Raw genomic sequence first — 10891 nt, forward strand, 5'->3', positions numbered from 1 at the left:
GGCTGCCCTACGTCTTCATAAGCACTCTGACTCCCAAGCACAACAATCAAAACAGTTCAGTTCCCTCTGCAGCCAAGACAAGCCCCTCCAGAATGTAGTGCACGAAACTGCTAATGATGGGCCATTAGTGACTGAATGGTTTTGTGCCTGCATTCTGATAGAGGAGAGGTGCAGTGGGGAGTTGGTGTGTAGGAGTGCTTGTGATGTCACACATTCCCTTTTCTAGACGCCCCCCCCTCTTTTGTCTGTGCCCCTCCTAAATTTGATCCTTGGTGACACCACTGGACAGGATACTGATAAGAACGCACTGCAGGAAACTTTGTTGGGGTCCCAAATGAGCATACCATATTTTGGGTTCCCGTTGTGTTCTAGGTCTGGTTACAAATGACTGACAACTTTGTGTAAACTGCAAGTTCTTTACTTGGTTTGGGCTTATTAATTACAGTTCTTTAAGTCAGGTAAGTCACGGGGAAAATATGACACCCACCGGCATCCCCTCTCAGGGCTTACATCTTTCAACTAACCACCCTGGAACACTCACTCATGGGTAAACATTCTATGCTCCGCTTTCCACCTCAACATTGCACCCACTTGCAGACAGAGATAATCATAACACCCATTCAACAGGAACTGTAGTTTGGTGTCACAATGTATTTAGAAGGACCAATGGCATCCTACAGCAGACTGATACCAATGTTGGTATTCCATCTGCTCAGCAGTTGAACAGTGATTCTTTGGAGTTAATGAACTACATTGTGAAGCCCACTGTGTCTGGCAACCTGTCATTAAGAGTGGGGGGAAAGGGATACCAAGCATAGAAGTGACAGAAAGGGGTGGTCTGGTCTGGCAACGGGGAGTTTGCAGGATGGCCACCTGGAGTGCAGGATTGGCCAGTTGCCTTCAGCGTGTAGGGATCCGGGTGGGTTCCAGAATTGGTCGCTGCAGCACCTTACTCAGAGTGGGCATACAGCAGTATGAGACCAAAGTTCAAAGAAAAGGTCAGTATCAAGTTAAACAGAAAATCAGAGTGCCATGACAAACATTGTAAACTAACTTTTGCTCTGGATACAGGAGGACACCGCTGCATTTTAAGGGAATAACAGGCTGAGAAGAAGGATTGAAAAGTAGCCTGTGCGGTTCAACGCGCAAGCTGGTCGCTGGCTGCATTTTAACATTTTATCATGACTCCACCTGAAAGACTGGAGACACTAGGAGCTCCTGGTATTTACCCCAGAAGGTCATTGCAATGGAAGTACACATTACACTCATCAGCAACAGCACTGCAGCCAATCGACTAGCTCAGCAAAAAGACAGGCTGGCCAGAGAGAGGCGGATCTGGATGGAGTCGCACAAACGTTGCTCCATGTTTAAGGGAGCAAAGGATGAGAAGTTAGGAGAGCTAATATAGCAGGACTAATTCAAGTGAAATCACGGACATCGAACATCCGAGTAGCAGACCGCAAATCGTGTTAGTTGGTCTTATCTCTAATATCACAGAAGTGCAAAATTCACAGAACGACAAGTCCCCGAATGAAAGCATGCACCGGTAAAGCCAGTAGCTTAACTAACTATTGAACCCTTTTTATGTGCAGAGATAGAAAGCGATTTCATTTTAAACTAAGCGCAGCCTCATAGGGCATCGAATGGCTATTGTTGATTCATACGCGAGGCAAATAACGTAGAGCAATGAAAGGTTTGCGGGAAATGGTCACCCTGGCCACACTGGATGGATGCTCCAAACTGCCCAACTGGCCATCCACTAACATGTTTAACTTCTACACATCTAGGAGCAACGTGCACACCAGTGTCCTACCCAGAGCTTCTATCTGGACATAAATGGCGCTAGGGTCTGCACAAAGAACAGGGTGAAAGATGCCTGCAGCCGGCAGAGGCCATGCTACTTCCCGTTCACAAGCTATCTGGCATTTTCCTCCCGATCGCCAGGAGCTAACGCAAATGCCATCGGTGCACGGTATAAATGCCAGAAAATTAAGGGCTCCAATCATTCTTAGGCTACACATTACAAAATGTTGTTTTGGGACTCGTTAGGACCACCATAATGTCTTATCGCTCAAAGAAGTGATAGAATGGGCATCACTATCGTGACAGCAGATACAGCGCGGCCCTAATAAAAATCCTGTAGGACCATCCCTCAGTCAAGCTTCTTAAGAAGGAGATCCCTTCTCATTGGCACAGCCAATCCACAACCCACATTTTTTATGTGATAAAGCTCAAGATGTCAACTTTTCACATTGGAAGAAAATGTAAATATAAAACAGCTCATAAAATTACCTTTACACATGTTTAAAATCGGAATTTAAAAAAAAAAAACAAGCAAAAGCCGCATCATTCCTTTGAAGAGACAAGTAATGGGGGGTTTCGTACATATGGTATCGGAAAAATGCATTTCAAGAAGCGACTAGCCGGGAATTTCCATGAATCGGACTCGTCAATCAGAATTGTGTTGCACACACCCTCAAAGGCGAAGAAATGACGAGCAGAGCGTAACACATAACATGTGACAATCAAATGGAAGAGTTTCAATTTTAATCATGTCACGACAAACAATAGTGGCATGTGATATACACTTTCTTGAGTACAGAATCTCATTAGTGGGGAAAAGGTTCAGCCGCAACCTCAGGACTTGGACATGTAATAAGATAATCAGATAGGGTATTTAAGACCTCAGCGGGAAAAGTGTGTAATGCCCCCACACCTTTTTCTTTAGCCTAAATGGGATTCTCAGTCATCATTTCTTTCGCCATTCCAAGTTTGTGCAACAGTTCCTGACATGGAATTACCCAAGCCTTGAGCATGGCATTTGATGTGTGTTCCATAAGGTGATCCCGACCCACAGTGAAAAGTCTCCCTTGCATTTTCTATTTTAACATAAAACGACAATCTTTTCCGCTTGAGCCTCCTCCCCCCACTCATCCGTAATGAATGAGACTTCTGATCCATACAGTAGGGACTGCTTTCTTTTTATATATGAAACTTATAACGCACGACACGTTAATCCGCGACCCTGGAAAAGGTATGACCGCATGGATGGAAAGAAGGTGGGGACGCAGCTCATTCCAGGGTGGGGACACTGGGTCCACTGCCACTAGAACGAGTGCGACCCCCGTAGCACACTCCAAGGGCCTTGCCGATACGGAGGGGGCTCCTCCCTGGGTGCAGAGCAGGTGGAGGCTCCTGCTGCGACCCCCCCAGCACACTCCTCCACGGGCCATGCAGAGCAGGTGGAGGCTCCTGCTGCGACCCCCCCAGCACACTCCTCCACGGGCCATGCAGAGCAGGTGGAGGCTCCTGCTGCGACCCCCCCAGCACACTCCTCCACGGGCCATGCAGAGCAGGTGGAGGCTCCTGCTGCGACCCCCCCCAGCACACTCCGCACGCGCCATGCAGAGCAGGTGGAGGGCTCCTGCTGCGACCCCCCCAGCACACTCCGCACGCGCCATGCAGAGCAGGTGGAGGCTCCTGCTGCGACCCCCCCAGCACACTCCTCCACGGGCCATGCAGAGCAGGTGGAGGCTCCTGCTGCGACCCCCCCAGCACACTCCGCACGCGCCATGCAGAGCAGGTGGAGGCTCCTGCTGCGACCCCCCCAGCACACTCCGCACGCGCCATGCAGAGCAGGTGGAGGCTCCTGCTGCGACCCCCCCAGCACACTCCGCACGCGCCATGCAGAGCAGGTGGAGGCTCCTGCTGCGACCCCCCCAGCACACTCCGCACGGGCCATGCAGAGCAGGTGGAGGCTCCTGCTGCGACCTCCCCAGCACACTCCGCACGGGCCATGCAGAGCAGGTGGAGGCTCCTGCTGCGACTCCACTGGCCATGCAGAGCAGGTGGAGGCTCCTGCTGCGACCCCCCCCAGCACACTCCGCACGGGCCATGCAGAGCAGGTGGAGGCTCCTGCTGCGACCCCCCCCCAGCACACTCCGCACGGGCCATGCAGAGCAGGTGGAGGCTCCTGCTGCGACCCCCCCCCAGCACACTCCGCACGGGCCATGCAGAGCAGGTGGAGGCTCCTGCTGCGACCCCCCCCAGCACACTCCTCCACGGGCCATGCAGAGTAGGTGGAGGCTCCTGCTGCGACTCCACTGGGCATGCAGAGCAGGTGGAGGCTCCTGCTGCGACTCCACTGGGCATGCAGAGCAGGTGGAGGCTCCTGCTGCGACCCCCCCAGCACACTCCTCCACGGGGCATGCAGAGCAGGTGGAGGCTCCTGCTGCGACCGCCCCCCCCCCCCAGCACACTCCTCCACAGGCCATGCAGAGCAGGTGGAGGCTCCTGCTGCGACTCCACTGGGCATGCAAAGCAGGTGGAGGCTCCTGCTGCGACCCCCCAGCACACTCCTCCACGGGGCATGCAGAGCAGGTGGAGGCTCCTGCTGCGACCGCCCCCCCCCCCCAGCACACTCCTCCACAGGCCATGCAGAGCAGGTGGAGGCTCCTGCTGCGACCCCCCCAGCACACTCCTCCACGGGCCATGCAGAGCAGGTGGAGGCTCCTGCTGCGACCCCCGCCCCAGCACACTCTCCACGGGCTCATGCAGAGCAGGCGGAGGCTCCTGCTGCGACCCCCCAGCACACTCCTCCACGGGGCATGCAGAGCAGGTGGAGGCTCCTGCTGCGACCGCCCACCCCCCCCCGAGCACACTCCTCCACAGGCCATGCAGAGCAGGTGGAGGCTCCTGCTGCGACCCCCCCAGCACACTCCTCCACGGGCCATGCAGAGCAGGTGGAGGCTCCTGCTGCGACCCCCGCCCCAGCACACTCCTCCACGGGCTCATGCAGAGCAGGCGGAGGCTCCTGCTGCGACCCCCCAGCACACTCCTCCACGGGCCATGCAGAGCAGGTGGAGGCTCCTGCTGCGACCCCCGCCCCAGCACACTCCTCCACGGGCTCATGCAGAGCAGGCAGAGGCTCCTGCTGCGACCCCCGCCCCAGCACACTCCTCCACAGGCCATGCAGAGCAGGTGGAGGCTCCTGCTGCGACCCCCGCCCCAGCACACTCCTCCACATGCCATGCAGAGCAGGTGGAGGCTCCTGCTGCGACCCCCCCAGCACACTCCTCCACGGGCCATGCAGAGCAGGTGGAGGCTCCTGCTGCGACCCCCGCCCCAGCACACTCCTCCACGGGCTCATGCAGAGCAGGCGGAGGCTCCTGCTGCGACCCCCCAGCACACTCCTCCACGGGCCATGCAGAGCAGGTGGAGGCTCCTGCTGCGACCCCCGCCCCAGCACACTCCTCCACGGGCTCATGCAGAGCAGGCGGAGGCTCCTGCTGCGACCCCCCAGCACACTCCTCCACGGGCCATGCAGAGCAGGTGGAGGCTCCTGCTGCGACCCCCGCCCCAGCACACTCCTCCACGGGCTCATGCAGAGCAGGCGGAGGCTCCTGCTGCGACCCCCCAGCACACTCCTCCACGGGCCATGCAGAGCAGGTGGAGGCTCCTGCTGCGACCCCCGCCCCAGCACACTCCTCCACGGGCTCATGCAGAGCAGGTGGAGGCTCCTGCTGCGACCCCCCCAGCACACTCCTCCACGGGCCATGCAGAGCAGGTGGAGGCTCCTGCTGCGACCCCCGCCCCAGCACACTCCTCCACGGGCTCATGCAGAGCAGGCGGAGGCTCCTGCTGCGACCCCCGCCCCAGCACACTCCTCCACGGGCCATGCAGAGCAGGTGGAGGCTCCTGCTGCGACCCCCGCCCCAGCACACTCCTCCACGGGCTCATGCAGAGCAGGCAGAGGCTCCTGCTGCGACCCCCGCCCCAGCACACTCCTCCACAGGCCATGCAGAGCAGGTGGAGGCTCCTGCTGCGACCCCCGCCCCAGCACACTCCTCCACAGGCCATGCAGAGCAGGTGGAGGCTCCTGCTGCGACCCCCCCCCAGCACACTCCTCCACGGGCCATGCAGAGCAGGTGGAGGCTCCTGCTGCGACCCCCGCCCCAGCACACTCCTCCACGGGCTCATGCAGAGCAGGCGGAGGCTCCTGCTGCGACCCCCCAGCACACTCCTCCACGGGCCATGCAGAGCAGGCGGAGGCTCCTGCTGCGACCCCCCAGCACACTCCTCCACGGGCCATGCAGAGCAGGTGGAGGCTCCTGCTGCGACCCCCGCCCCAGCACACTCCTCCACGGGCTCATGCAGAGCAGGCGGAGGCTCCTGCTGCGACCCCCCAGCACACTCCTCCACGGGCCATGCAGAGCAGGTGGAGGCTCCTGCTGCGACCCCCGCCCCAGCACACTCCTCCACGGGCTCATGCAGAGCAGGCGGAGGCTCCTGCTGCGACCCCCCAGCACACTCCTCCACGGGCCATGCAGAGCAGGTGGAGGCTCCTGCTGCGACCCCCGCCCCAGCACACTCCTCCACAGGCCATGCAGAGCAGGTGGAGGCTCCTGCTGCGACCCCCCCAGCACACTCCTCCACGGGCCATGCAGAGCAGGTGGAGGCTCCTGCTGCGACCCCCGCCCCAGCACACTCCGCACGGGCCATGCAGAGCAGGTGGAGGCTCCTGCTGCGACTCCACTGGCCATGCAGAGCAGGTGGAGGCTCCTGCTGCGACCCCCCCCAGCACACTCCGCACGGGCCATGCAGAGCAGGTGGAGGCTCCTGCTGCGACCCCCCCCCCAGCACACTCCGCACGGGCCATGCAGAGCAGGTGGAGGCTCCTGCTGCGACCCCCCCCCCCAGCACACTCCGCACGGGCCATGCAGAGCAGGTGGAGGCTCCTGCTGCGACCCCCCCCCCAGCACACTCCGCACGGGCCATGCAGAGCAGGTGGAGGCTCCTGCTGCGACCCCCCCCCAGCACACTCCGCACGGGCCATGCAGAGCAGGTGGAGGCTCCTGCTGCGACCCCCCCCAGCACACTCCTCCACGGGCTCATGCAGAGCAGGTGGAGGCTCCTGCTGCGACCCCCGCCCCAGCACACTCCTCCACGGGCCATGCAGAGCAGGTGGAGGCTCCTGCTGCGACCCCCGCCCCAGCACACTCCTCCACGGGCCATGCAGAGCAGGTGGAGGCTCCTGCTGCGACCCCCGCCCCAGCACACTCCTCCACGGGCCATGCAGAGCAGGCGGAGGCTCCTGCTGCGACCCCCCAGCACACTCCTCCACGGGCCATGCAGAGCAGGTGGAGGCTCCTGCTGCGACCCCCGCCCCAGCACACTCCTCCACGGGCTCATGCAGAGCAGGTGGAGGCTCCTGCTGCGACCCCCGCCCCAGCACACTCCTCCACGGGCTCATGCAGAGCAGGCAGAGGCTCCTGCTGCGACCCCCGCCCCAGCACACTCCTCCACAGGCCATGCAGAGCAGGTGGAGGCTCCTGCTGCGACCCCCGCCCCAGCACACTCCTCCACGGGCTCATGCAGAGCAGGCAGAGGCTCCTGCTGCGACCCCCGCCCCAGCACACTCCTCCACGGGCCATGCAGAGCAGGCGGAGGCTCCTGCTGCGACCCCCCAGCACACTCCTCCACGGGCCATGCAGAGCAGGTGGAGGCTCCTGCTGCGACCCCCGCCCCAGCACACTCCTCCACGGGCCATGCAGAGCAGGGAGGGTGATGCCCTCTGCTGGGGGGAGGTGGCAGGGTGCAGAGAGGATTGGCCGGACCTGTGCATCCCCAAGAGGGGGGGGGGTCTGCATTCTGCGAGCACGCTAGTCCTACCTGCAGGCCTGGCATGTTTTCCCGGGGTGGGGGGGGGGGGCTGGGGGCTTACCTCTGCGTTCCAGGAGTAAACAACACCCCAGCAAGGCTGGCCCCCCACTTCTCATCCAAGACACACAACGCCCAGAGAAGCGCCGTCTCCTCTCGGTCACGTGACTGGAAGAACGTCACGTTTGAGCGTAACGACCTTGCCGCCGCCACGTGACTTCATGAGAGGCGTGCAGCTCATGACGCTGCTGTGACGTAGACACGAAACTACAGAGGTGGCACGTGCCGTGGGGCGCGCCCTGCAGGCTCAGGCCTGTCCTGACAGGCTGAGGCGAGAAGACAGCAGCGTGCCTATCACTCCCTCCACCCAGGGCATCACTCCCCGCCTCTCACCACAGGGCATCACTCCCTGCCCCTCCACCATAGCTCTCAACTCACACGCTTTTGGCGGGTGTCACCCGCCTTGTAAAGGGCTGACTCACCCGCCAAGCCACCTGCACGCCCATTCATTCCAATGGGCGTCTCACCCGCCAAAAACAAAATCGGGTGATTTCACCCGCCTTTGCAATACAAATGGTTGAGAGCTATGCCCTCCACCCAGGGCATCACTCCCTGCCCCTCCACCCAGGACATCACTCCCTGCCTCTCCACCCAGGGCATCACTCCTGTCCCTCCACACAGGGCATCACTCCCTGCCCCTCCACCCAGGGCATCACTCCCCGCCTCTCCACACAGGGCATCACTCCCTGCCCCTCCACCCAGGGCATCACTCCCTGCCCCTCCAGCCAGGGCATCACTCCCTGCCCCTCCACCCAGGACATCACTCCCTGCCTCTCCACCCAGGGCATCACTCCTGTCCCTCCACACAGGGCATCACTCCCTGCCCCTCCACCCAGGGCATCACTCCCCGCCTCTCCACACAGGGCATCACTCCCTGCCCCTCCACCCAGGGCATCACTCCCTGCCCCTCCAGCCAGGGCATCACTCCCTGCCCCTCCACCCAGGACATCACTCCCTGCCTCTCCACCCAGGGCATCACTCCTGTCCCTCCACACAGGGCATCACTCCCTGCCCCTCCACCCAGGGCATCACTCCCCGCCTCTCCACACAGGGCATCACTCCCTGCCCCTCCACCCAGGGCATCACTCCCTGCCCCTCCACCCAGGACATCACTCCCTGCCTCTCCACCCAGGGCATCACTCCTGTCCCTCCACACAGGGCATCACTCCCTGCCCCTCCACCCAGGGCATCACTCCTGTCTCTCCACACAGGGCATCACTCCCTGCCCCTCCAGCCAGGGCATCACTCCCCGCCCCTCCACCCAGGGCATCACTCCCCGCCTCTCCACACAGGGCATCACTCCCTGCCCCTCCAGCCAGGGCATCACTCCCTGCCCCTCCACCCAGGACATCACTCCCTGCCTCTCCACCCAGGGCATCACTCCTGTCCCTCCACACAGGGCATCACTCCCTGCCCCTCCACCCAGGGCATCACTCCCCGCCTCTCCACACAGGGCATCACTCCCTGCCCCTCCACCCAGGGCATCACTCCCTGCCCCTCCACCCAGGACATCACTCCCTGCCTCTCCACCCAGGGCATCACTCCTGTCCCTCCACACAGGGCATCACTCCCTGCCCCTCCACCCAGGGCATCACTCCTGTCTCTCCACACAGGGCATCACTCCCTGCCCCTCCACCCAGGGCATCACTCCCTGCCCCTCCACCCAGGACATCACTCCCTGCCTCTCCACCCAGGGCATCACTCCTGTCCCTCCACCCAGGGCATCACTCCCTGCCCCTCCACCCAGGGCATCACTCCTGTCTCTCCACACAGGGCATCACTCCCTGCCCCCCCACCCAGGGCATCATTCCCTGCTCCTTCACCCAGGGCATCACTCCCTGCCTCTCCACCCAGGGCATCACTCCCTGCCTCCCCACCCAGGGCATCACTCCCTGCCCCTCCACCCAGGGCATCACTCCCCTCTCCTCCACCCAGGGCATCACTCCCTGCCTCCTCAGCAAGGGCATCACTCCCTGCCCCTCCACCCAGGGCATCACTCCCTGCCCCTCCACCCAGGGCATCACTCCCTGCTCCTCCACCCAGGGCATCACTCCCTGCCTCCCCAGCAAGGGCATCACTCCCTGCCCCTCCACCCAGGGCATCACTCCCCGCCTCCCCACCCAGGGCATCACTCCCTGCCCCTCCACAAAGGGATCACTCCCTGCCCCTCCACCCAGAGCATCACTCCCTGCCTCCCCACCCAGGGCATCATTCCCTGCTCCTTCACCCAGGGCATCACTCCCTGCCTCTCCACCCAGGGCATCACTCCCTGCCCCTCCAGCCAGGGCATCACTCCCTGCCCCTCCAGCCAGGGCATCACTCCCTGCCCCTCCACCCAGGGCATCACTCCCTGCCTCTCCACCCAGGGCATCACTCCCTGCCTCCCCACCCAGGGCATCACTCCCTGCCTCTCCACCCAGGGCATCACTCCGTGCCCCTCCACCCAGGGCATCACTCCCCGCCCCTCCACCCAGGGCATCACTCCCCGCCTCTCCGCCCAGGGCATCACTCCCCGCCTCTCCACCCAGGGCATCACTCCCCGCCTCCCCACCCAGGGCATCACTCCCCGCCCCTCCACCCAGGGCATCATTCCCCGCTCCTTCACCCAGGGCATCACTCCCTGCCTCTCCACCCAGGGCATCACTCCCTGCCCCTCCACCCAGGGCATCACTCCCTGCCTCCCCACCCAGGGCATCACTCCCTGCCTCTCCACCCAGGGCATCACTCCCTGACCCTCCACCCAGGGCATCACTCCCCGCCTCCCCACCCAGGGCATCACTCCCCGCCCCTCCACCCAGGGCATCACTCCCCGCCCCTCCACCCAGGTCATCACTCCCCGCCCCTCCAACCAGGGCATCACTCCCCGCCTCTCCACCCAGGGCATCACTCCCCGCCCCTCCACCCAGGCCATCACTCCCTGCCTCCCCACCCAGGGCATCACTCCCTGCCCCCCCACCCAGGGCATCACTCCCTTCCCCTCCACCCAGCGCATCACTCCCTGCCTCTCCACCCAGGGCATCACTCCCTGCTCCTCCACCCAGGGCATCACTCCCTGCTCCTCACCCAGGGCATCACTCCCTGTCCCTCCACCCAGGTAATCACTCCCTGCCCCTCCACCCAGGGCATCACTCTCTGCCTCTCCACCAAGGGCATCACTCCCTGCCCCTCCAAC

At 62.2% G+C, this 10891-nt stretch overlaps 1 protein-coding gene across 1 annotated transcript in view; it reads right to left on the reverse strand.

Annotated features, from left to right (window-relative positions):
* LOC138565335 (zinc finger protein 397-like) overlaps positions 1-7838 on the reverse strand; it is a 46900-nt gene extending 39062 nt beyond the window's left edge. The window contains exon 1 of the mRNA XM_069642971.1: positions 7724-7838. The gene's annotated coding sequence lies outside the window, so the exon portion shown is untranslated. The remainder of the gene's footprint in view (positions 1-7723) is intronic.
* Positions 7839-10891: the final 3053 nt, after the last annotated feature.

The sequence above is a fragment of the Ambystoma mexicanum genome, chromosome 1p, assembly GCF_040938575.1.
Source record: "Ambystoma mexicanum isolate Mex_15411 chromosome 1p, UKY_AmexF1_1, whole genome shotgun sequence".
In the NCBI taxonomy this organism is placed as follows: Eukaryota; Metazoa; Chordata; class Amphibia; order Caudata; family Ambystomatidae; genus Ambystoma; species Ambystoma mexicanum.